This window comes from Macaca fascicularis, chromosome 1, assembly GCF_037993035.2.
Source record: "Macaca fascicularis isolate 582-1 chromosome 1, T2T-MFA8v1.1".
Classification (NCBI taxonomy): Eukaryota; Metazoa; Chordata; class Mammalia; order Primates; family Cercopithecidae; genus Macaca; species Macaca fascicularis.
The window spans coordinates 131,779,670-131,798,111 of NC_088375.1; positions in this window are offsets into that span (position 1 = coordinate 131,779,670).

An 18,442-nucleotide genomic window follows, 5' to 3' on the forward strand; every position below is an offset into this window, starting at 1 on the left:
AAATTATACTCACTCCTCGATATGGTTTGGCTCTGTGTCCCCTGCCAAATCTCTTGTAGCTCCCATAATTCCCAAGTGTTGTGGGAGGGACCCAGTGAAAGATTATTGAATTATGGGAGCAAGTCTTTCCCATGCTTTTCTCAGGATAGTGAATGGATCTCAGGGGATCTGACAGTTTTAAAAACAGAAGTTGCCCTGTATAAGCTCTCTTTTAGCCTGCTGCCATCCTCATAAGATGTGACTTGCTCCTCTTTGCATTCCACCATGATCCTGAGTCTTCCCCAGCCACATAGAACTGTAAATCCAATTACACTTATTATTTATTTATTTATTTATTTATTGTAAATTGCCCAGTCTTGGGTATGTCTTTGTCAGCATTGTTAAAACAGACTTATACAGTAAATTGGTATGGGTAGTGGGACACTGCTGAAAAGATACCAGAAAATGTGGAAGCTATTTTGGAACTGGGTAACAAGCAGAGGTTGGAACAGTTTACAGGGCTCAGAAGAAGACAAGAAAATGTGGGAAAGATTGGAACTCCCTAGAGACTTGCTGAATGGCAACATTTTGCCCTTGACCTAGATTTGTGGAACTTTGAACTTGAGAGAGATGACTAAGGGTATCTGGTGGAAGAAATTTCTAACCAGCAAAGCATTCAAGATGTCACTTGGGTGCTGTTAAAAACATTCAGTTTTAAAAGAGAAGCAGTGCATAAAAGTTCAGAAAATTTGCAGACATTTGCATAAATAATGAGGACCCAAATGGTACATCCCCATTTTGGGGATTACCATTCATAAGCCCCATTTTCCCCAATCCCTAATGGGGAAAATGCATCCAGGACATGTCAGAGGTCTTCAGAGCTACCCCTCCCATAACAGACCGAGAGGCTAAGGAAGAAAAATTGGGTTCAGGGGCCAGGCCCTGTGTCCCTGTCTTGTGTGCAGTCTAGGGACTTAGTGCCCTGTATCCCAGCTGCTCCACCCATGACTAAAAGGGGCCAAGGTACAGCCTGGGCTGTTGCTTCAAAGGGTAGAAGCCCCAAGCCTTGGCAACTTCCACATGGTGTTGAGCCTGCAGGTACACAGAAGTCAATAAATGAGGTTTGGGAACCTCCCCCTAGATTTCAGAAGATGTGTGGAAATGCCTGAATACCCACGCATTTGCTGCAAAGGCAGGACCCTCATGGAGAACCTCTGCTACAGCAGTGTAGAATCGAAAGGTGGGGTCAGAGCCCCAAACACAGTCCCTACTGGCGTACCACCTAGTGAAGCTGTGAGAAGAAGGCCAGTGTACTACAGAACCCAGAATGGTGGCTCCACCAACAGCTTGCACTGTGAGCCTGGAAAAGCCGCAGACACTCAATGTCAACCCGTGAAAGTAGCCAAGAGGGAGGCTTTACCCTACAAAGCCACAGGGGTGGAGCTGCCCAAGACCGTGGGAACTCACTTCTTGCATTAGCGTGACCCAGATGCAAGACATGGTGTCAAAGGAGATCAGTTTTGAACTTTAAGATTTGACTGCCCTGCTGGATTTTGGACTTGCATAGGGCCTGTAGTCCCTTTGTTTTGGCGAATTTCTCCCATTTGGAATGACTGTATTTAGCCAGTGCCTGTACCCACATTATATCTAGGAAGTAACTAACCTGCTTTTGATTTTACGGGATCATAGGCAGAAGGGACCTTGTCTCACATGAGACTTTGGAGTCTGCATTTTCAGGTTAACGTTGAAATGAGTTGAGATTTTGGGGGACTATTGGGAAGGCATGACTGGTTTTGAAATGTGAAGATACAAGATTTGGGAGGGGCCAGGGGCAGAATGATGATATGGTTTGGCTCTGTGTTCCCACCCAAATCTCCTCTTGTAGCTTCCATAATTCCCACATGTTGTGGGAGGGACCTGGTGGGAGATTATTGACTTATGGGGTGGGTCTTTCCTGTGCTGTTCTCATGATAGTGAATGGGCCTCATGAGATTTGGGGGTTTTAAAAATGGGAGTTTCCCTGCACAAGCTCTCTTTTTGCCAGTCACCATCGATGTAAGATATAACTTGTTGTTCATTGCCTTCTGCCATGATTGTGAGGATTGTGAGGCTTCTCCAGCCACCTGGAACTGTAAGTTCAATTATACCTCTTTTTTTTTTTTTTTTTGGTAAATTGCCTACTCTCGGGTACATCTTTATCAGCAGCATTAAAACAGACTAATACACTCATCTAAGTGGTTATGTTCAAAGAGAGAAATTGATCCTGACCACTTTAGGAAACAGTATCCTAATGATTTCAGTGTTCTTAAAGGAAGTGGTTTATGCAGTAGACATTAGGAAGCTGGTTGCATTATGGGATTGAATTTAAACAGCCCAGTCAGTGAAAGACATTTGAATTCTCACACATTTCAGTGCAATTAGGAAAGGATAATCCTTTGTTTCAGGCTTACTTATTTTGTGCTGATATGTGCCCATATATTCAGCTACTATAAAAAAAAATTACGTTTCTATGTATCACTAGAAAGTTCAAAGGGCCCTAGAGTAACTATTGAGTAAAAATATTTGGAGGAGTAGTATTGAGTAAGTAAATGCAATGTTTTAAGTAAATGTAAATATTATTCACTTATTTCTTTAGTTTCTCTTGATAAATGTAGACTTTTACAAACTAACATTGTTGGTGAGAAAAGTCAGCAATGTCTATTTAAAACACCTGCTACAAAAGCAATACTAAAATTAATATCCTGTTGGTTTATATTTGAGTAATTTGAGCATTCATTAAATGCAAAGCTGATTTTTTAGCTACTTTGTATTTTAAAGAGAATACTGGTGGCAAGTTTTACTAAAGATTAGAGCACTGAACATAATATACTACCAGTGAATCAGGGCAAATAGACACATCATACCGAAACATTTACAATAGGTAGTGTGCAAATAATGTAAGTAGTAGACAAGTCAAAATAAAAATCTACTTAAAAATGACTATGAAAATACTAAAATCAGTGACATATTAAGAAAACTAGGAAGCAAGATTAGGATTATTCTGAAAAAGGAAATATTAAATTTAAATTGTGTATTAATGAAGAATTAAAATGTAATTAGAATTCTTCTTTTAAATGCTTGCCTGCATAGTTTGATACTTCCTTTACTTTGATATTAGGTCCACTGTATAGAAAATAAGTATACTTCTAGAAAGAAATCATGCAATTTTAATGATTGTTGAAAGACTTCTGGAATCTATAAGACAAAAAATATGTACGAATGCCTTCATAATAAAATAATAGTATTTGTTTTTAGAAGATGTCTTTTAATATTTTAGAAGTCATTGTCAAATATTCCATACAGTAATTTAATGTGCTTTTTTAACTTGCATTTTTTAAAAAAAAGTTTGTTGAGGTATTATTGACATTAAATGAACTGCACATATTTAAAGTTTTAGGAGTCTTTTTAGGTTGTGATTACCTAGGTAGACAATCTTGTCTTCTACAAATGTAGTTATATTTCTTTTTTTCTAATCTGCATTCCTTTTATCTCTTTTCTTTGCCTAATGCACATCTGTCTTACTTGCATGTCTAATAAGATGCTGAATACTAGTGGCAAGAGAGAGGATACCCTTGCCCTATTTGGGATCTTAGGCAAAAAGTAGTCACTGACCCTTAAGTATGATTCTAGTTGTAGGATTTTGTAGATGTCCTTTATTAGTTTAATGAAAGGATTATTTTTTATCAGATAGTGAAAGATTTAGTGACAGTCAAATTATAATAGTTATGTAATTTTTAAAATAGAAATGTTCATTAATCAAAGCGCAAAAACAAGGAATTCAGGTTCTTGGTTTGAATTGAGTTAGATTCAGCTAGATTGAGTTGGAAGGAATTCATTGAAAGAGTAAAAGTAATAACGGTAATAATGAGAGGGTAAAGGCAAAATGATTTTCTTAATTATAAGGCAAAACTGTGTTGATAATTCTAACACGTTACAAAAACAAATAGGCCAATATGCTGGTTATCTATTGGTGTGTAAAAAACAATCTAAACTTGAGTGACATAAAATAACAACTTTATTATGTTTGCAAATTCTATGAGTCAGGAATTTAGACAGGAATATGTAGTCTCAGGCTCGTAATGTCTGGGACTTCAACTGGAAAGACTTGAACAGTAGGGTGGCTTTTTGGCAATCATTCCCCTTCTTTATGTAGCATTGGGACATCTTTACATGATCTTTTGTATACTTTTTCCATGGGTCTTTTTCAGCATGGCCTTTTTGGCCTTGACAGACTATTTTTTTCTCAAAAATGTCAATATTTTTAATTAATTATTTTTTTTAAAGTTTACTTTAAGTTCTGGGATACATGTGCAGAACATGCAGGTTTGTTACATAGATATATACATGTGCCATGGTGGTTTGACCCATTAAGTAGGTTTTAAGCCCCACATGCATTAGGTATTAGTCCTAATGCTTTCCCTCCCTCCCCTTGCCCCTAACACCACCAACAGGCCCCAGTGTGTGTTGTTCCCCTCCCTGTGTCCATGTGTTCTCATTGTTCAACTCCTACTTAAAAGTGAGAACATGCAGTATTTGGTTTTCTGTTCCTGTGCTAGTCTGCTGAGAATGATGGCTTCTAGCTTCATCCATGTCCCTGAAAAGGACATAATCTCATTCTTTTTTGTTGCTGCATAGTATTCCATGGTGTATATGTGCCACATTTTCTTTATTCAGTCTATCATTGATGAGCATTTGGTTTGGTTCCATGTCTTTGCTATTGTGAACAGTGCTTCAATAAACACATGTGTTCATATGTTTTTATAGTAGAATGATATATATTCCTTTGGGTATTTATCTAGTAATGGGATTGCTAGGTCAAATGGTATTTCTGGTTCTGGATCCTTATGGAATCCCCACAGTGTCTCGCACAATAACTGCACTAATTTACATTGCCACCAACAGTGTTAAAGCATTCCTGTTTCTCCACAACCTCCCCAGCATCTATTGTTTCTTGACTTTTTAATAATCACCATTCTGACTGGTGTGAGATAGTATCTCATTATGATTTTGATTTGCATTTCTCAGCATTCTTCACAATATTAGAGAAAACTACTTTAAATTTCACATGGAACCAAAAAAGAGCCTGTATAGATAAGACAATCCTAAGCAAAAAGAATAAAGCTGAAGGCATCATGCTACCTGACTTCAGACTACACTACAAAGCTACAGTAACCAAAACCACATGGTACTGGTACCAAAGCAGACACAGAGATCAATGGAACAGAACAGATACCTCAGAAATAAGACCATATATCTACAATCTTCTGATCTTTGACAAACCTGACAAAAACAAGCAATGGGGAAAGGATTCCCTATTTAATAAATGATGCTGGGAAAACTGTGCTAGCCATATGCACAAATCTGAAACTGGACCCCTTCCTTATGCCTTATACAAAAATTAACTCAAGATGGATCAAAGACTTAAACGTATAATCTAAAACCATAGAAACGCTAAAAGAAAACCTAGGCAATACCATTCAGGACCTAGGCATGGGCAAAGACTTCATGACTAAAACTCCAAAACATTGGCAACAAAAGTCAAAATTGGCAAATGGGATCTAATTAAACTAAAGAGCTTCTGCACAGCAAAAGAAACTATCATCAGAGTGAACAGTCAACCTATAGAATGGGAGAAATTTTTTGCAATCTATTCATCTGACAAAGGTCTAATATGCAGAATCTACCAGGAACTTAAACAAATTTATAAGAAAAAATGAACAACCCTATCAAAAAGTAGGCAAAGATATGAACAGACATTTCTCAAAAGCAGACATTTATGAGGCCAACAAACATATAACAGTCTTTTATTTTTTTCTTTTTTTTGAGATGGAGTCTCACTCTTTGGCCCAGGCTGGAGTGCAGTGGCGTGATCTCGGCTCATAGCAACCTCTGCATCCCGGGTTCACGCCATTTTCCTGCCTCAGGCTCCTGAGTAGCTGGGACTACAGGCACCCACCACCACACTCGGCTAATTTTTTGTATTTTTAGTAGAGACAGGGTTTCTCCATGTTAGCCAGGATGGTATCAATCTCCTGACCTCGTGATCCGCCCTCCTCGGCCTCCCAAAGTGCTGGGATTACAGGTGTGAGCCACCGCGCCTGGCCATGACAGACTTTTTATAAGGGTTTTGTATGGGGTTCTAAGAGAGTTTCTGGAAAGAAAATAGAGGCTGCATGATCATTGATGACCTCATTTACAAAGTCACATCATGTTGTATTACCTTGACGATACACAAACCCACATAGATACACAAGGCATGGACTTAGACCACTCTATTCTATAAGGAGTGTCAAATAATAAGAAATCATGTTTCAAAATTGCCACAGCTAGCTAGATAATAAAAAATGGTGACACTTAATAGAGTGTTCGCTATGTGTCAGGTGCCGTTGTAGGAATTTTTCATATATTAACGTGTCTATCCCTCCCAACACTTTATATGAGTGATGCTGTCATGACCCCTATTTGCATAATGAAATGGTTCAGGTAATCCCAGGTACTTGGGAGGCTGAATTGGGAGAATTGCTTGAGTCTAGGAACTGGAGTCCAGCCTGGGAATCATAGGGAGACCCTGTCTCAAACAAACAAACAAACAAAAGAATTCTATTAATTTACTCATAATCAGACATTCAGTGACAGACTGAGGATAAACACAGTCACAGAGCCTGGTCTCAGAGCCTTCAACCTAAATTACTATACAATGTTATCTTTAAGGCAGACATGACCAAGTAGATTATACAGTAATAAATAAATACATTGAAAATAAGCTCTCACCTACTCATATATATAGCAATAGAACAGATACTCTTTTCTTGCTCCAAAGATCTATTCATCAAAATGATTTTCTTCAAAAGTCCTTGCGAGTTCTCTACAAACAATCCTTGTTTGTAAAAATCTCTAGCTCCATCGTCTACATCATGTTACAGGGGAGTAATAAAAAAAAGTATTTCTAAAGGAAATAAAATATCAGTGTAAGCCAAGCTATATATTATCTAGCTGAAACTTTTTTCAATTCATGGTTACAAATTAAATGTGAGAGCTAGGGGAAAACCATTTGAATTGGAAAGAGAACAAACTAAGAACAGTGAGTTTGGGAATTAACGCATCAAGAGAAATCCTGGGACAATGAAGGCCACAGGGCAAAGCCTTTGGGGTTGCATACGTCTGTCTAAATTTGAATTCTGACTTACTTAGACATGTAAAGAACTGTGTAATATGGGGTCATTTAACATTATAGGTCCAGTTCTCCCATCTACAAAATGAGGATATTCATATCCAACTGGGTATGTGTAAGGATTAACACAGAGTAGATGTGGTCATATCAGCAAATAAACGCTTAAGTTCATGAATTAGACATGACATAAGCTGTAGTAACACGACTGTCAAAGGTTAACTGCCATTTTATCTGGAGAGACAGAGACATTATGATACAAAGCAACAGACAATATCAGATCAATAGAGTAGGACAAGGTAAAGTGATTCAAACTGAGCTAACAAAATTGTGTGACTGTCTTATCACAGGCCATGACGAAAATCCTGGGAATTCTAAACGTTAAACTGTTTGCAAATCCTTGTGAAAAGAAGATTGGCAATTGAAACTATAACTGCATATGTTTATGTATAGCTCCAGATAAAATAAAAACATATGTAACTTTACATATTCATTACGTAATAATAATTGTTAGTATCTATTTTTTGCTTACTGTGCCCTAGGCAGTTTGAGGATTTTATTTACATTGACTTATCTAATCAACTCCCTTCTAACAAACTAGTGAGGTAAATATGATAAAATTCTCATTTTATGACTGAAGAAATTGAGGCACAGGGCCAGGTGTGGTGGCTAACACCTGTAATCCCAGCACTTTGGGAGGCTGAGGGGAGCAGATCACGACGTCACGAGTTTGAGACCAGCCTGGCCAACACAGTGAAACCCTGTCTCTACCTAAGATACAAAAAATTAGCCGGGAATAGTGGCATGTGCCTGTAATCCAAGCAACTTGGGATGCTGAGGCAGGAGAATCACTTGAACCTGGGAGGTGGAGGTTACAGTGAGCAGAGATAGCGCCATTGCACTCCAACCCAGGTGACAGGGGAAGACTCTATCTCAAAAACAAAAAAAAAGAAAAAGAAATTGAGGCACAGATAAGTGATGTGCTTAATGTCAATGCCTAATTAATGACTGGGCCAGTATTTGAAACTAGGAACTTTAACCTTGGGCCCACTTTCTTGATTAAATCACTATTTCACTTCTCAAGAAAATTTTGCATATCAGTATCTCTAAACTCAGCTCATATTAATTTTATTCTCATGCAATTACTTTTGTTGCTAGGTTCTATATTAAGAAGACTGATAAAATATTGTTTTTAATATGTGGACTTAAATCTAGTAATTCCTTATAATATATCTTGGTACTAAATGTGTGGTCTGAAAGAGATTAACTTTGTCTATTTGATATCAATAAATAGCCATGTATTGGGGGAAAAAAACACAAACAAACAGGGTCAAGTTCTACATAAGCTAAACAATATAATTATACTTGTTAGTATGATCAGGTCTCATTATTTGTATATTTGAAAAAAACAGTATCCACAGTTATGTGAAACATAAAAGAATGCAAAATGTGTGATACCTAACAGACATTCAAGAAGTATTGTTTTATACAGCAAAACATTTTTCTTGGTGAAAGCAATTTGATGAATTTGGAATTAGCAGAAAAAAAAAATTGTCTTATCTTACAGGAAATTGCCTTAAATATATGAAACCCTGCGGTATCCTTCTCTTATTTCAAGTATGTAATTTCTATATATATATATGTATTAGAATACAGTTAATGGCCAATCTCTCCTTAGCACTAGGAGAAACATACTATTAAGTTAATTATATCCATACCTCTTTTTCTAATCATTCTTAGCTGTGAGCAAAAACCTCTGTCATTATATCATTTATCAACAATTCCCCTTAAAAGACACAATCATTCTTCCTGACATGTATTACTTAACTTTTAAAATATAGTCTTTCTAATGACTGTTAAATTGACATCATAAAATTCCACTTTGTATAATGGAATACCTTTAAGAAACTTCTGTAAAAAACATTCATTTATTTTTATAATTTATTTTTCTTTAATGGGAGTGACACTTTCTATTCATTTCTCCATATTCAGGGATCTTTTTTTTTTGAGAATGCATAATTCTATCAGCTTAATGAATTGAATAGCATTTATTTAAACTATCATCAGGTAGTATGTCTGACTTTTCTAGCATTGCCATTTTATACATTTATATGACTATTTTAAAATTTCTTATTTTTCTACAAAAAGTAGAAAAGAAAAAGGAGACTATGTATTTTGTGTAACTTTATCCACCACAGTGCTATTCATGGAACAGGCAATCAAAAATCATTTAAAATAAAGCAGTAGTATAGTTTTAAAATATCCATAGTCACAAGTACAGATTCTTTATTACATTACATTAATTCTCAGTTACTTACCTCCCTATGATATTCCACTTAACTATTCTCACCTCATTTTTATCCTACAACCTCCTTCCATTTCTTCATGCTTTTGTGTCAATAATGGAAACAGGATAACTAGCTCCTATTAAAACCATTCTTATGAAGAACTACTTAAGGAATGTTCAATGCCCAAAAGAGTTAAGGTATTTCTGTATAGGTCTATTGGAACTAAAATTCCTATTATATTCACCATTCATGCTTCAGGGTGTGTTAAATAGTAGATTATAAAGCAAATTCATTAATTAGAAAGATAGAACACATTAAATCACTTTCAACCATCAGTGCTTTATTATGAATTGAGATATGTAATTAGCAGGCCAATAATTTAATGAGGCTTTGAAAGTATAGAACAAATTAGGAGTGACGTTTAGCAGTGAGAAATCAGTAAGGCAAAGTGCAGATTATGCCATGTTCCAAATGAAGAGAATTTAGGTTTCAGTAACAGGATGGTGGGAAAATGGGAGGGCATATGAGACTTCTGGTTGACTTTATTAGGGATTCTCTAGCTGGTTTCCCATTAAAACCACCTAGGAGGCTTTTGAACAATACAGATGTTCACTCCCCTTCCTTATCAGATGTTAATTGAATTCATCTCAGGTAAAGCCTCATCTCAAGGGGGCTTTCTGTGTTAGTCCTTCCCAGTAGGTTGCAATGTGCCACCAAAGCTGGGAATCCTTTTAGATGAAGATTTTCTACAAGAGATCAAAAGAGGTTTAAAGAAAACATGTTTGTTTATTTTACAATTTTCATCTAGGATATGCCTTAGATGTGAAAGTTCACTGCAATTTGTTTCCCCTAAAATGCCTTACAATATTTCTTTTTTCCACCTACTTAGCTGGATAAAACAGTGATTGTGTGATTTAAGATTGGCGTGTGGGACCAGTCGTGGCAACTCACGCCTGTAATCTCAGCAATTTGGGGGGCCAAGGTGGGCCAATTATTTGAGCTCAGGAGTTAAATATCAGCCTCAGCAAAATAACAAAACTCGATCTCTACAAAAAATACAAAAATTAGTCCCATGTGGTGGTGCACAACTGTAGTCCCAGCTACTTGAGAAGCTGAGGTGGGAGCATCACTTTAGCCTGAGAAGTAGAGGTTGCAATGAGTTGAGATCATGCCACTGTACCTCAGCCTGAGTGACAGAGTCAGACCCTGTCTCAAAAGAAAAAAGAAAAAAAAGACATGCATGTGACATGCTCTGATAGTTGAATTAGCTAATTTGATAAATTCTAGATATGACAACAAATTATTTTTTAAAACTCTTAATTCATAACTTGTCATTCTACTAATAATCATATTCTTGATAATTGAATAATAAATATTTATAGTTTATCTTTAATGACTATGTATATCATGTTACATTGTGAATGCTATTGTGTTCAATCTGATAAAATACAATAATTTTTTAAAAAGCAGTTTTAGAATACTGTATTATGAAAAAATTTAGGTTTTTATTATTTAGTTTTAAACTTTTAAGTAAGAAATGAAAGTACAGAAATAAGAACATATACAAATTTTACTTGAGGTCAACAGACTGAATTAATATGGCTAATTTCATCCTGCCACAAACAACTGACAATGCAACATTCAATATATGTCTTAAGTCTGGATATGAAAATATATGATATAGCTTGAAAATTAGAAACAGAACACTCAGTATGCCATAAATTCTCATTACAACCACATATATAAACAGATATGGGAAAATAGCCTGGAAATAAGGAATGTGTGAAAAACAAAGATAACGGTTCTCACTATTCATCTGTTCTTAATCTGTATCTCATTTCCTGACGCTTTTTAGAGGCAGAATATTAACGAATTCTACCATCAATTTATCAACATAATTTGGCTATAAAAAATGCTTATTTATTTGAGAAGCTCGGTTTTCAAAATAAGTTTAGAAACTTGTACACAAAAGCAGTATGTTAGCAGAAGGGAGAATTCCACAGCCTGGATGCATGGCTTTATTTGAAACAGTTTCCCCTGTTAAATGTGCCTGTCACTTTTATTTTATCGCAAATAACAGTATCAAATAACTCCCTTAGGTCTAATCTTAAGGTAGCTTTCACACAGTGGATATCATTTAAAGGCACAGATTTAATTTAATATGTCTTTTACTAATTCTCCTCCATTTTTCTTTGAAATTTACCTGCCCCATCTACGTGAATTTCAAACACTCTAACACAAAGTTGTTCAGTATAAATGTAATGTGAGTAACATACAGACCTAAATTTTCTAGTAGTCAAAGTTTTAAAAAAATGTAAAATTACCTTTTTTTTTTTTTTTTGAGACGGAGTCTGGCTCTGTCGCCCAGGCTAGAGTGCAGTGGCGCCATCTCAGCTCACTGCAAGCTCTGCCTCCCGGGTTCACGCCATTCTCCTGCCTCAGCCTCCCGAGTAGCTGGGACTACAGGCGCCCGCCACCTCGCCCGGCTAATTTTTTGTATTTTTAGTAGAGACGGGGTTTCACCGTGTTAGTCAGGACAGTCTCGATCTCCAGGCCTCGTGATCCACTCGTCTCGGCCTAATTACTTTTAATAATATGTTTATTTTAATCATTTAGCCAAGTGTTATTATTTTAATAAGTCATCAATATACAATTATTAGGAGCATATTTACATTCTATTTTTTGTACTAGGTTACAAAATCCAGTGTGCATACACTTACTGCACATTATAAATCAGACCATGCAATTTCAAATGCTCAATAGCCACTTGTGGACTAATGGCTTTCCTATTGTTCAGTGTGGCCCGAACTCCTTCAATAGTCTATTATGTAAATCAGACACTGACATCATAAAAGTGGAATTGTAAATCTTACTACTTACATAGTAATAAGCTCATTTTATTACCTCCAGGACATCTGATTAAAATTTTTAATGTGTGGGTCCCTTAGATTGATATAATTCTTTTTATCATAAAATACCTGAACATAGATTGCTTAATTAAAAAATAAAAATACAGATGGATGGATAGATAAGTAGATAACCATTGAATGTCTTTCAACGTAGAGATTAAAGTCTAGAATGTACAACGGACAATAATGTTTAACTTTTAACCTAATTATACAACGCCTAGGGCAGTAAAGTGGAATATACGTGTTCCCGTTATGATCATGATGATGATGACTATGGTGACAATGATTATAATTTTCTAACAATGAATTGATGTGTCCTCTAATAATAGGTATGACATCCTCATAGAATGCAAAAAGGCCACCTTAAAACTTCTCCTTCACTCCACAGTGTTATAAAAGCCATTTCCTGTTGACTCAGACAAACTGTAGAGTGGATCATCTGAAATAATAGAATTTAAACTGCTTCTTGAGACTGGTACTTTCTGATTCCCTAAACTTTCACGGTAAGTTGTTCTGTCCAACATATGCCAGCATCTAAACAAATACTATTTTATATTGTTATCACTTCAAAGTGTTCAAAAAATCATACCATTAATAAAAATATCTCTCATTTTTATGTGTATTGCCCCACCTATGGGACACTATTCACACCTGAGGGACTAAAATGATGTCTTTCACAGTGCTGTACCTATAGGATATTGATCAACTATACACCTATACTATAAATTTTCTCTAAGGCTATTCTATTATATCCCAAGGTTTCCCTTTAGTTTGCATAAATAAATGAATTATGAATAAAATGGTGAGATTTTCTCATAGGAGAACAAGGTAATTTACAGTTCAGCTGCAGTTCTACAGTTTAAAAACAGCCATTTTAGATAAAATATGTAACCGAAGTCAATACAATAACAATCTTCTAAAAATGTTTTGTTCTAGTACTTCTACAGAAGTTATAAGTGTATTTTGTGGAAAGCAAATTTGTTGAGACCCCAAAATATAATATTGTAGGCATTTCTAGAAGAAAAATGACTAATTTTTGAAAAATATTTTATCATATTCAACTCAGAGACGGGGAATTTTTCTTACACTTTATGTGAGAATTCTTGCTTTCCAAAATATTTTTATTAATAGCACTCTGTATAGATATAAAATTCATACATTCAATCATGACTTAAGAAAGCTTTCAGAATTTCATTTTTCCTATTTGTAGTAGGAATAACATTAAAACACACTGCTCAATGTTTTCAAGTTATTATGAAAAAGTGTGTTTCTATCGATGAGTTGTAACTAGCACTTTTAACTTTATAGTCCAAGCTCCATGATGATTACTCATTGAACACAGATTTATAGTATCTCCTATTACATGTCAAGCAACGTGCTTCAAATTGTGACCTAGTCAATAGCAGAAAATAGTGTATTTCTTCAGAAGGTTTAAATAAAACAAAAATAATTATAATACAATTCACGGAACCATTTTTGAGCATTTACTTGCTGATGGACACTATCTTTACTGTTTGTACATTTTATCTTATTTAATTCTAAAAGTAGTCTTTTAGATAGATACCATTACTATAGAACAGCAGAAAACTAAAGTGTTCAGAAAAGTGTCCAAGGGCAAGCACATGATACAGTTATGATTTACACCCAAATTTGTTCAATTTGAAAGTCCATGTTTGTAATAGCTATAGTGAAAATAAGCTTTGCTTTTGAAACTGTCTAAATGAGAAATGCATTATACAGATGACGTGTTAAATCTTCTAAGAATACCATGGTATAAGTAAGTAATTTTGCCCTCTTTTAGGGATGCTGCTCTGATATTAAAAATAAGTTGAGGCCGGGCGCGGTGGCTCAAGCCTGTAAACTCAGCACTTTGGGAGGCCGAGACGGGTGGATCACGAGGTGAGGAGATCGAGCCCATCCTGGCTAACACTGTGAAACCCCGTCTCTACCAAAAAATACAAAAAACTAGCCGGGCGAGGTGGCGGGCGCCTGTAGTCCCAGCTACTCGGGAGGCTGAGGCAGGAGAATGGCGTAAACCCGGGAGGCGGAGCTTGCAGTGAGCTGATATCCGGCCACTGCACTCCAGCCTGACATTCCAAAGAGTTATGTATCCTTAGAGACACAAGCTTGCTTAGGAACTACAATTATTCAATGGTGACTAAAGGGTGTGTTGTACAAGTATACAACTTTAATGGCAATCAAGAATTAACTGGGGCAGTAAGACAAAAGGCTGTCACCTAGTAGGGAAGAAATGCGTATATAATAAACTAAATCACTCTTGGTGGGAATGGAGAGAAACAGAACATGTACAAGTAGAGCAAGACGTAGTATGTGGCTGACAAAATGAGTCTGATATTGAGTGTGTTAAATTTGACGTGCTTTCAGACATCCCAGTGAAGATGTATAGGAACCAGCTGGAAATGAAAGTCTGAATATCAGGAGGGAAATGGGAGTTGGGAATCATCACCATGTAGGACTGATTGATATAGCTAAGGAAAATAATGGAGAGTGATTCAAATGCCTAACTTATTATTCACAAGTTGATAACTAGGCTATGGATAAACTCACTAAAAAACGTATTGCTTTAGCTTCCAGAGCTTAAGGCATATTAAAAGAAGAATCACATAAAATGAGATGGAGATTAATACTCTAAAAATGTTCCTGAAACTAGACATTTAAGGCATAGAGGAAATGAAAGAATCATTAGCACAACATTGAGTAAAAAATAAATGTATAAATATTGCCAATCTATAAAACAATATATGTAAACAGTAATATCTTCTGGAATATCCAAAATAAGTTTTAAATGAAAAAATCCAATTGTTTAGTATGAAAATTTCAAGAAGTGTACTTATTCCATAAATAAGACACACTCGTAATTTATTTAAAAACAAAATGCCTGTGCAAAGTACATATATTTAAATTGTTGTATGCTATACAAAACAAAACCAACCACCATCACAGTAGCAATATGACCTCTGGAATATTTTTCAACAATGACAGACAACATAGATCTCCTGGAATCTGCTCCTCCACTAGGGAATTATTATTGGGTATTTCTAGAAAATGTAGTACAACAAATTCTTAAAGCTTGCCGTAGATAATCTACATAATCTCATCAGTTACTGTTTTCTACAGAATTATATTTTCTAAAGGATTTTTCCTCCTAAGTTTAGCTCTTCATTCTGGAGTTTGTATAAGAACATGGTCTGTCATCATGTCAGGAGAATGTTTAAAAAATTAATTGCCAAACCTACTCACCTCATGTATTGTAACTGTAGGTGTTTTACCAAAGGTAGATTGCAGTTTACTTTCGACTTGATGAAAATATGACTTTCAACCCTGAATACATACATAATTATGTCTCCACTTATTTTACTATATTTTATAGAATTATTTCAAGATTAAATAATTATATATCTGAATATGTATCTAATGGAAATTCAGCAATCAGAAATAACAGTTTCACAAATTACATAGAAATAGAAAATTTAAAGCAGATCAAAAGATATGAAAAGTTTGGGTTGGAAATAGCATAGTGACAATGAGCAGTTCTATGGTTTGTATCATTTGTACTTAATCACTTTGACTCATTACAACTGACATTCTATATATTTTAGTACACGGAAATTCTGATATTCATAGCTTCCCCAGATTTATTTTTCATTTTTTTTGCACATTTTATACTTATAAAATTTAAAAAGTAAGTCTGCAAAAGGAATGCCAAGAAAACATTTTATATTCTTTAAACATGAATAAACAAATACTTCCAATGCTGAAAATATTTTTATATAAAGTATTCAATACTAATTTTGTGCTAAAATGAATAAGACTTGCATATTTTTGAATGAGTTTTCCATATAGAAATTAAAATCAAATGATGAATATTAATTTTCTTTGTTGAAGGTCTTATGTAAATAGAACTACAGAATTACAAAGAGCAAGCTATATTTCTAGATACTTATTTCTCAAAACTGTGTCTGTGATTATATTTTGGGCATGAATGATATAATTTAATGAAAATTGCCTTATTATTGAAAAGAAAGGCAGAAGCTCATCCCAAAGTGTGGAAAATATATCTCTGTATGTGAGATAAAATATTTTTGTTTAGTTTTTCTTCCTCTGTATTCTTTTAGTGTTACTATACCCTCCAGCAAAACTCAGAGCTATTTTGCAATTGGAGTCTACAAATGTGAGCACTTGCCATGAGTTTGGATGTATTACAAACACACATCGACAAAAATGAAAAATAAAAACAAGTTTCCTAGTGGATCTTTACTTACCCTTTGTTGTTGTGGGACTATTGTGACATCTCTAATATCAAAGCTGAGTCATTCTGGAGTGACAAAAACAAGAATTCCTAATAAGATCCTTTATTAGATTTTTTGAGTAATCAGTTCTCCTCTCTCATGCAAAGTGAACTCACTCCAATCAGATTCCTTCAAAAGTATCATGCTACTATAGTGTCAGCTCAAACTTCAGGTTCAGGATCTCCTTCTTTAGCTAAATCAAGTGCAGTTCATGATATCTCGCAATTGTGTAAGTCAAGAATTTGGATAAAGCTTAGCTAAGGTGGTTTTTCATCTCCATTTGATTTGGATCAAACTCACTTGCTGGAATTCAACATGCAGATGAGCTAGTCTACAGGATCCAAAATAGCTTCAATCATTTTCTGAAGCATTACTAGTGGAAACCCTGGGCTCAGTGGAAACTTTTATATGTGTTAAAATTCTAACTGGAAGGCCACTAGACTGGAGTGGCAATGGCACATTAAATTCCTACATGATGCCAGGTGCTGTGGCTCACGCCTGTAATCCCAGGACTTTCGGAGGCCGAGGTGGGCGGATCATGAGGTCAGGAAATCAAGATCACCCTGGCTAAAACGGTGAAACCCCGTCTCTACTGGAAAACACAAAAAAATGAGCTGGGCGTGGTGGCGGGCGCCTGTAGTCCCAGCTACTCTGGAGGCTGAAGCAGGAGACTGGCGTGAACCCGGGAGGTGGAGCTTGCAGTTACCGAGGTGGCGCCACTGCCCTCCAGCCTGGGCGACAGAGCGAGACTCCGTTTAAAAAAAAAAAAAAAAAGAAACAACAACAACAACAACAACAAAAAAACACTCCTCCGTGAACAAGACAAAGCCCAATGGCAAACGGAATTGAAAATAGAAATTGCACCAATCAGAGACAAATGAACCTCTAACTAGACACTTTCCACTCTAAGCAATAAAAATTGTTTTCTGTCTTGCTTCTGAAAATACTGTATCAATGTTTCCTCTCTTGCATGTCTCAGTAGAGTGTTAGCCCCTGTTGGTCAGATGCCAACCCAATCACTTAATAAATCACTGAATGCTCAAGAAAACTTTTAAAAATTTAAATGGGTTTGTTTTTCTTTTATCAGATAGCATATCTACTTATGACCTTTCCAGTATGCTGGTCTCATGGTACCCAGAATTGCTGTATATCAGTCCTCAACTTCCAAAGACATATTCCAAAAGATAAGGTATGGTGCTAGGAGCTCATACAGCATCACTTCTGCTATTTCTCTTGGTTAAAATAAAGCCCAGTCAGGTTTGAAATGAGTGCCAAACAGTTTGATAGACGTTTTTAATGGGCCAAAACATTCATATAATAAGATCTGGTATTAATAGGAAGGTATTCAAAAGAATCTTCAGTCTTTTCAATAAATAGGGAAATGATGGCTGCTAAGAAGCCTCCAATTAACCATGCTTGATGTAGATGGTAAGATTTCCTTTGGATCTATACGGGTCTGGGTTTGTATCCTGGTTTTGCCATTTGCTAGTAGTTTGACTAGATTACCTTACATTTTACTCTCAGTGTTTTTTTTTTGTCTGCAATATTATGGCAGTAAAACTTATTTTACATAATATTTTTATTAGTCATAATGATCTGTGATAACGGATAATATAGTACTTGGAGCACAGTTAACATTTAATGGCTTGTCACAGGTATTATCATTGAACTTTTGGTATATTGTTTGTAAAATTACAGGCAATTCAATCCAGGAGTGCAGTTATAAGAGAACAAAACACTAACTTATGG